The sequence below is a fragment of the Juglans regia genome, chromosome 9 (genome assembly GCF_001411555.2).
Source record: "Juglans regia cultivar Chandler chromosome 9, Walnut 2.0, whole genome shotgun sequence".
In the NCBI taxonomy this organism is placed as follows: domain Eukaryota; kingdom Viridiplantae; phylum Streptophyta; class Magnoliopsida; order Fagales; family Juglandaceae; genus Juglans; species Juglans regia.
Window position 1 is genome coordinate 601,126 of NC_049909.1, and position 8,848 is coordinate 609,973.

The window sequence follows — 8,848 nt, forward strand, 5'->3', positions numbered from 1 at the left end:
GAAGGCAATGTTCAGGTGCCTTAGTGTGGATGAGAAAGTCCAAAAGGTTGGTATATCGCTAGCCTCCTGTTGCAACTGTTGTAACAAGGGTCAAATTGAAGACTTAGACCACGTTTTGGGTAGTAGGCAGTTTGCAAGATCTTGTGGTGCAAGGTCTAGGCTGAATTAGCTATTATGTTTGAGGTTTAATCGAGCATCTCAACAGTCACAAGTGGGGACGTTAATGGGATTAATTCCTGTTATTGTAACATGGAGACTGTGGAAGAGGGGATGTACAGCTCGGATGGAGGGTAAATATGAGAATTTGGAGTGGTTCGGAATTCAATTAAATACTAAGCTCGGTATGTAGCTGAGAAAACAGCAAAGGCGAAAAAGTTGTCTAAGGGGGATATGGATATTCTGATAAGGCTAGATGTTAAAATAGTGGAAACATATAGAATAATGTTGTGTATTGTTCACTAGTCTGTGCCTAGCCTGGGAAGATTTAAGTTGAATATTGATGGAAGTAGTTTTGATAATCCTGGAGAATGAAGTGGAGCAGGGGTTTTGAGGGATGATAGAGGAAAGCTGATATTTGCTTTTTCAAAGTCTTTTGGTTATTGTTCTAACAATGAAGTTGAGCTCAAAGCGGTGCTAGAGGGATTAATTTTATGCAAATAGATGGTTTTATGAAGATTGATATTGAATGCAATTCTTTGGTGGTTGCTAATTGGATTGTTGACAAGAACTGTACAGTTTGGTATCTTTGGGATTTTTGGGACATAGTAGTGACTTTTTAGAGGATTTTGATTACTCTATTAATCATTACTTTAGGGAAGTAAATAGCGTTGCTGATCTGATGGCAAAATCTGGTGCGCAAGGGGAGAATAAGGTTGTCTGTAATGTTGGCATTTTGGATATAGAAATAAGAGGCTTGTATAGATTGGATAAGTCGGTTATGGCTTATATACGAGATTAGTCTGGTGTATTAGTAGTCTGGTTAGTGGGTCTTTCGTTTTATTAATTTTTTGGCTGGTTGATTGATTATTTGGTTATTGGTTGTAATAAGTTGGTTTTGTTTATTGGATACTTGGGCTTTGGTCTTTTGATGAATATGGTAACCCCGAGTATATAAGTTGTAACCACGGTACTCATCCACCATAGGTAAGGGTTTTTTAATAAACTTGTGATGAGGCCGCTATGTGTGGGGCTATCGGCTCTTTAAGAAAAAAAAATGTGTCATATCATGAAAAGGAAGAAGAGAAACACAAAGATTAAAGAAAATCTTAAATGTACAGATTTTGTTCGGAAACCAAACTGATCAACAAAACAGATGAAAACATCCACAAAAACTAGCCCACAGTGCAAAATTCCCGCAAAAAAAGAAATCAATTAAAGAAAAAAATAAAAAGACAATAACACAATTGTTAATGCCTAAGATTACACAACAGGTTGGAATGGAGGAAAGAATAATCCTCGACCCACGAGGTTGATTCGGGCTTCGATAAGGTGCTCTTCACGTTCATCCATGAAATAAATAATAAATAAGTAAATAAATAAAATAGAGACACAGATGGTTCAGCATAAATAAAAGAGAGACACACGTGGTTCGGAATAAAAATCAGGTGTTGATTTTACAATGTCTCATGGCCTCACATATCGCTCAATACAATGAGAATTTAGTCTCAGGAGAGTCCCTTCTAGAGAATTGGTGGAGAGTGCCTGGAGAGAGCCTGTCCGATTTGTGGTGGAGCTGCTCCTTATATAGAGGTTATTTCCTTGAAGTGACAGAGTCCAACTTGACTTGTGATACATTTTCTTTTTAGGAGTTTGAGCCAACTTCTTTGCCTTATCTCTTTCCTGCCTTATCTCTTGGCTTTATCTCTTCCCTCAGTGATAGGTTTCCAGAGGGTTTGACCCAGTCAATTTAGTTCCTAATAGATGCCCTGGATTCTTAAGGTCAACTTGTTTATCAAGGAGGCCTTGAGAATCTTTAAGTAAACTGTGGTGGAGGTAACCTGCAAAAAATGAAATTCTGGTAGCTCATAGATTTTCACTGTTATGCAATGGAGATCTCTATAAGTAGTACTCAAGAAGAAATTGTAAAATTTGTAGTAAGGGCCTTCGAGGATAGACCTTTGTGAAGTTTTGTTTGTAAGAACGTTTGCGGGGTGATTGTATGTTAATGTTTATATTTAGTAAAGTGCGTATATTTCCGTGCTCGGTGATCATTTTTGGATTTTCGGTGGCTTTAGTGGATTTTGCCCAGTGCTGTATTTTTTGTTCGTGTTTTTCCATTTTGATGTGGATGTAAGAGTTTGTTTGTAGTAAACTGCGCTTAAGTGGTCAAGGTGCTCATCAACCGCCATGGATCCATCTTCGGCGGTTGCTGAGCCCGTCGACTTGTTCGTGAAGGACACCCGCGTGAGGTGGTTATAAAGCTTGGAGGCTCGTTCCCTAAGGTAACCTGCTTTGCGTAACCCTGACAATGCGACTCTAGCGGGATATGCCCTTGACCGCATAACTCTGGCGATGGGTGTAGCGGGAGAGTGCCTTGACCACGACCACGTAACCCTGACGATGCAAGTGTAGCTGGAGATGCCCTCGCTCGCATAACTCTGGCGATGGATGTAGGGGGAGAGTGTCTCGATCGCGTAACCCTGGCCATGCAAGTGTAGCGGGAGATGCCCTTGACAGCGTAACTCTGGCGATAGGTGTAGCGGGAGAGTGCCAAGATCGCGTAATCCTGGCAATGTGAATGTAGTGGGAGATGCCCTCGACCGCGTAACTCTAGCGAAGGGTGTAGCGGGAGAGTGCCTCGACCGTGTAATCCTGGCAATGTGAGTGTAGCGGGAGATGCCTTCAACCACATAACTTTGGCGAGGGGGATAGCAAGAGAGTGCCTCGACCGCATAACCCTGGCCATGCGAGTGTAGTGGGAGATGCCCTCGACCACATAACTCTGGCAAGGGGGATAGCAAGAGAGTGCCTCGACCGCGTAACCCTGGCCATGCGAATGTAGCGAGAGATGCCCTCGACCACATAACTCTGGCCATGGGGATAGCGGGAGACTGCCTCGACCGCGTAATCCTGGCCATGCGAGTGTAGCAAGAGATGCCCTCGACCGCATAACTCTGGCGATGGTTGTAGCGGGAGAGTGCCTCGACCTCATAACCCTTGCGATGCAAGTGTAGTAGGGCATGCCCTCGATCGCGTAACTCTGGCAATGGGTGTAGCGGGAGAGTACCTCGATCGCGTAATCTTGCAATGCGAGTGTAGCGGGAGATGCCCTCGACTGCGTAACCCTCACGATGCGAGTGTAGCGGGAGATGCCCTCGACCACATAACTTTGTCGATGGGTGTAGTGGGAGAGTGTAGTGCGTCGACCGTGTAACCCGTGTAACCTTGGCCATGTGAGTGTAGCAGGAGATGCCCTCGATCGCATAACTCTGGCGATGAGGGTAGTAGGAGAGTGCCTCAACCGCGTAACCCTGACGATGCGAGTGTAGCGAGAGATGCCTCAGCAATGTAACTCTGGCGATGGGTGTAGCGGGAGAGTGCCTCAACCACGTAACCCTGAAGATGCGAGTGTAGTGGACGATGCTCTCTATCGCATAACTCTGGAGATGGGTGTAGCGGGAAAGTGCCTTGATCGCGTAACCCTGACGATGTGAGTGTAGTGGGAGATGCCCTCAACCGCGTAACACTAACGATGAGTGTAGAGGGAGAGTGTCTCGGCCACGTAACCCTTTAAGATGGGAGACAAAGTGCGACCGCAGTCTATAGCGAGAGCTAGAGATCGATCGTACCAACTAAAACAAACATGTTAGGTTAAATAATCCAAATCATAAGTTTGAAATTTGAAAACCTAGTCCATTTTGATGCAAGTGTAGTAGAAGAGTGCCTTGACCGCGTAATCCATTGAGGTGGGAGACAAAGCGCGACTGCAGTTTGTGGTGGGAGCTAGAGATCGATCGTACCAACAAAAACAATCATGTTAGGTTAAATAATCCAAATCGCAAATTTGAAAACCTGGTCCATCCCACTTGAGTGGTGAAGGTTGGTGACATATGGGCGAGTTCGTTGGCCACCATGCTTTGGCAACAATGAGCACATGGGATGCCTGCGATACCGAATGGTCAGAGTAATTTGTCCCGATTGAGATCATTTGCTGTGTGTATGGTGAGGGGCCCTTTGCATGGTGTGCAACTGGTGAGGAATACCTCATGTGTTGTGCAATTGGCGAGCATAACTTTGAGGGTGAGCAATTGGTGAGCAGCACCATGTGGGAGAGCAACTAGTGAGGAACACTCTGTGAGTTGCGTAATTGGGCAAGAGTATCTCGTGGTTAGGCAATTGGCGAGTAGCACATTTCGACAAGCAATCCATGCATGGATGACTGAAGTCTTGTGGTGAGACTGTGGCGAGGAAACACGTAACTGGCAGCAACTCGTAGTGGCGAGGACCGCTGGGGAGGAGCTTTAGTGGAGTTATGGCGGCGAGTACTATTGGCGAGGAGCTTTGGTGGCAAGTTAGACGGCGACTGGACCTACGCGGCGAGCTATAGTCTAACAAGTTGCCTGTGATGCATAACTGGTGAGAATGGCGAGGGACTTGGGCGGGCAACACCATGTGGGCGGTGACCTCATTGCTGGCGGCAAAAAAATCCGGCAGCTCTAGTTGTGGCTGGCGGAGGTTTTGCTGGCGCACGAACATCGGGTTTTTGTTGATCTTCGGCAGCATCTGTCCCCCGCTTGCCCTGTGCCTAATGTGAACTGCTTTAGTGGTCGAGGACCACCTCGTCGGTGACAAGGAGCTCCAACGGTGTAGGTGGTGGAGACCCACAATACCGACGGGCAAAGTCGTGGCCGGGGGTGGTCTTTCGAGGTGCCCAGAAACGCATATTGGTTCTCTGCCCGCAGCGTAATGCCCAACATGGTTGGCTGTTGGCATCGAGGAACCACCCTACTGGCAACAGAAATTGTTGGCGGTGCTAGTGGTGGCTAGTGGTGGCCCTGCTGGTTCGCGGACGCCGGTGTGGAGGCCTCTAGCCACTAGTTGAGCTATGCCCGCATTGTGCAAGGCGTGCACAATGCGCTGCTGTAATGAGCGTTCGGTGGTGGCTTTGCCGTTGCGACATCCTTTCGATGTGGGGTGGCCAACATTCAACTCCGCCGTGCCGTCTACACAATAAAAGAAAACTGGGTGTACATCATGCACCCATTGGCCGTTACCAACGTTGTGCATGCTACACACTTCACCGGTTTCATTCATATTTATTTATATTTTTTTACTTCACGTGTTGGAAATAATAAAAATAATAATTGATTTGATGGAGAAGACTTATCTAGCATCTGTAGACAATCTCGTGAGCCAAGGAGTTTGAACTTTTGTAAACAACGAGAAAGATAGCAAAGTTGAGGGGATCTTATCTGATGTTTCGATGACTATCTTGTGAGTGTAGAATTCACATCGGGCAAGGGTGTGGTGAGCATCATATAATAAATATATATATATATTTGTTTATTTTTTTGGAGACGATCTCACGAACCAAGGAATCCGAACTTTTGTATATCTGTTTACCTGCCCTCGTTCATGACAATTAAAGATGCAATGTTCTTAACATGCATCTATCATTATGCAATATTCACAGCGGATAATTTTTTTCTTTAGCAATACTATGCACCAAACTGAAAATATCTCAAATACTTAAAACATACTTCATATTAAAGGACATACTAAACAACTAAAATCATAACGCTAATCCAAAATGGCTATGATCAAAATAGTACTACAGATGTAACTACATAAGTACAAGTAGTAGTTTAAGTTAACTACTAAACTATCATCAACGTCACACCGTCGCTTAGTCAACCGTTTCCAGTTGGTCAATTATCTGTTCTCCTTTTGATCCTGTAACCAGATCTACCATTCGGGGAGAAATGATAGTTGGGACTACCACAGTGAGATTTGATTAAAACTCTCAGTAAGTTAACAGAAAACCTCCACACAGGTTAATGACGCATGCATGACAGTAAAAACATGAATGCATAATCAAATTCACAAGTAATCATAGCATAACTTGACATACAACATAACTTAACTGACATAACTTAAACTGATATGTGAACTGACAGAATATCTTGCATAACAGATGCATAATTCATGACATAATAAATTATGTGTAGCAGATGAATATGTAATGACTTGGCATGGCACATAAGATAATATACATACATACACTGTAGTTCATTTACTTGTCATCGACATACATTAAACTGATAGTAAGTTAAAAGCTAACTTACCTAGGTCTTCGTGTTTTTAAGCAAAAACTCAAGCGCAATCACGAGGAACTAAAAATATGATTTCTAAAAGTTAAAACTTAATCACTAAATATAGAAAAATATTAGCGTAGAGTAAAATTAGCATTTTACCCTATACATGTGCAAAAATGATTATTTTACCCATAACTTAAGGATTTTGCATCCTAACTCCAAAAATCACCAAAATTTACATATCTCATATAAATTTTGTCATAAACTCAAATATCAAATTAGAGATCGTAGGTGTCTATTATATTAAAAGTGAGATTTTTTCCCAATGTCCAAATCCCTTATATAGGGTGGGATCGCCAGATGTCCTTCTAACTCATCTCTGACTCCAAGTATGCTTGAATAGGAGTCTTTTCGCCTCGACTGTTGTATTGTAGGATGATAAAGACAGAAGACTAGGGCATGGTCTGCACTTCCCTACGGCCTACCAACTCCTCAGTCTTCCTTGAGTGACGATCTTCCCCGTGGTGTCGGGCCATACCTCTGGGTTTAGATGATATGACTTTTTGAGTCGTAGTCCTTCAAGAAGACCCATTCCGATGTTCCCTTTCGTGTAGAGTGTAGGTTTCTATGTACAACGTTGCCACTCTTTTGAGCATCTTCTGTGTTATTCCAGAAAGCTCCCATAGTTGATCTGGTTGTTCCTAGGCCGTTGCTCGCCCAAGGGAAGTAGTTCTTGTCTCATCAGAGCCATTGGCTGCTTCAATTCCTTATTCTCGACTTCATGGAGGGAAAATTTTTTAGCTCTCCTACCATGGGACAAGACACTCATCTCCACCTTGCTCTGGGGATATATCTGCCAAGAGGTCCATAAGGTGCTTGCTTACCCACATGTTGGACTAGCTGCACTTTGCAGCACCTGTAACGATTTTCTTCACCATACCAATGGAGTGTCTCTCATCTTTTCCTTCCACTGAACTTCATTGGTGGTCTGTCCCCTTGCAGTGGCGAGGTCCTCATAATTAGTAGAAGTTACACTATTATATTTAAATAAGTACTATTGAAGAGGATGCTTATTTTTTAGAGATTTCTTTTATTAAAATATCTAGTGAATATTATATTTATGCTTCTATGCTTGATACAAAGAATGCATGTCTTAATATTAGTAACATCCGGTTCCTCTAGCTGAACAAGCCTTAGAGGAATGGGGTATTACAAGTAATGTAGTTTTTACTATTTATTGATTTCACTTATTGGTAGAGAAATAAAAGAGGAAAATGTGAGAGGATTTTTTAAGAATGACTTGACAAATGGTGTATTGTATATTTTGTCTACACTATAATATCTATTGTCAATAACCTAAAATTGATTTTTGAAGCCTTTTTAAATTTTCACTGCTATGAAATGATGATTTTAGTTGAATTATGAAAAGATCTCTCTTTGATTGGGTCGATATGCGTGCTTTTTGTGTGCTCCCAAGGTTGATGAGGATTGTTCTTATTCTTCCATATACTTGCTCAAGTTAGCAAGAATTATTCTTATTCCATGTGCTCATCCTAGTTGGCGAACACTATTATTCTTTAGTGTGCTCGCCCAAGATAAGGGAGCACTATTATTCTTCCATATGCTCGCTCGAGTATATTTATATTTATATTCTTTTCATGTACTCTATTTATTTGAAGAGAAATATTTTAGCCATAAGGGATTTCATAAAAGTAAACTCATAAACTAACCTGGTTTGATATGATACATTAGATTGTAAAGTTATTTTTATTATAAAGTAGATCTAACATATCACATGAACCACATTTGTATGTGATTTTAATTTTGTGAAATCTATTTAGTGGATGTATAATGTAACAGTCTACTAGAAATTTAGTGGAAGAATTTCTTTAGACCCTAGGAGCATCGTGAAATCTCAAAAGGACGAGCGATCGCTTAGCTTTTAGCCTGTTAGCATAGTCAATTTTCTACCCGCCATAGTGACAAAAGTTCCATTTTATTTATTTGAGATACTTAGAAGTATGAGATTGTGAAACGGTTTGCGTTATTACTCTTAGATGAATATTTAGGATTTTACAGTATAATAATATGTTTATTATTTTCCAGACAAAAAGTGTTCGAAAATTCCTTTTTTTAATTGAGGTACTTACGAGTCCAATTTTGCGAAACGAATTGCACTACTATACTTGTATGAATATTTTAGATTTTATGATGTAATAATAATTTTTGTAATTTTTTGGGTAAATAGTAACATCCGGGATAGCACCGTGTGGCACTCAGTTCAAGCGATTGTCAAATCACTATGTGGAAGGTCCAGATCCAAATCACTATGATTGCTTCTTAGATGGAGACTTGGCATATTCCTAGTCATTCATTGGAATAGTACTAAGGACAATTGTCACTTAGTGAGTTAAGTATGATGGATTGGATGCAAATCAAGCCATGTGATCGTGCTACCTATGCAAACATACTCCGACCGCCCAAAACACTTTTTGACCAACCAAAAGAGGGCTTCAACTCTAATGAAACTCCAAACCTTTGGATTCCAATTGAAACCCTAAATCATAACTTCAACCCTCTATGGCTCAATTTTT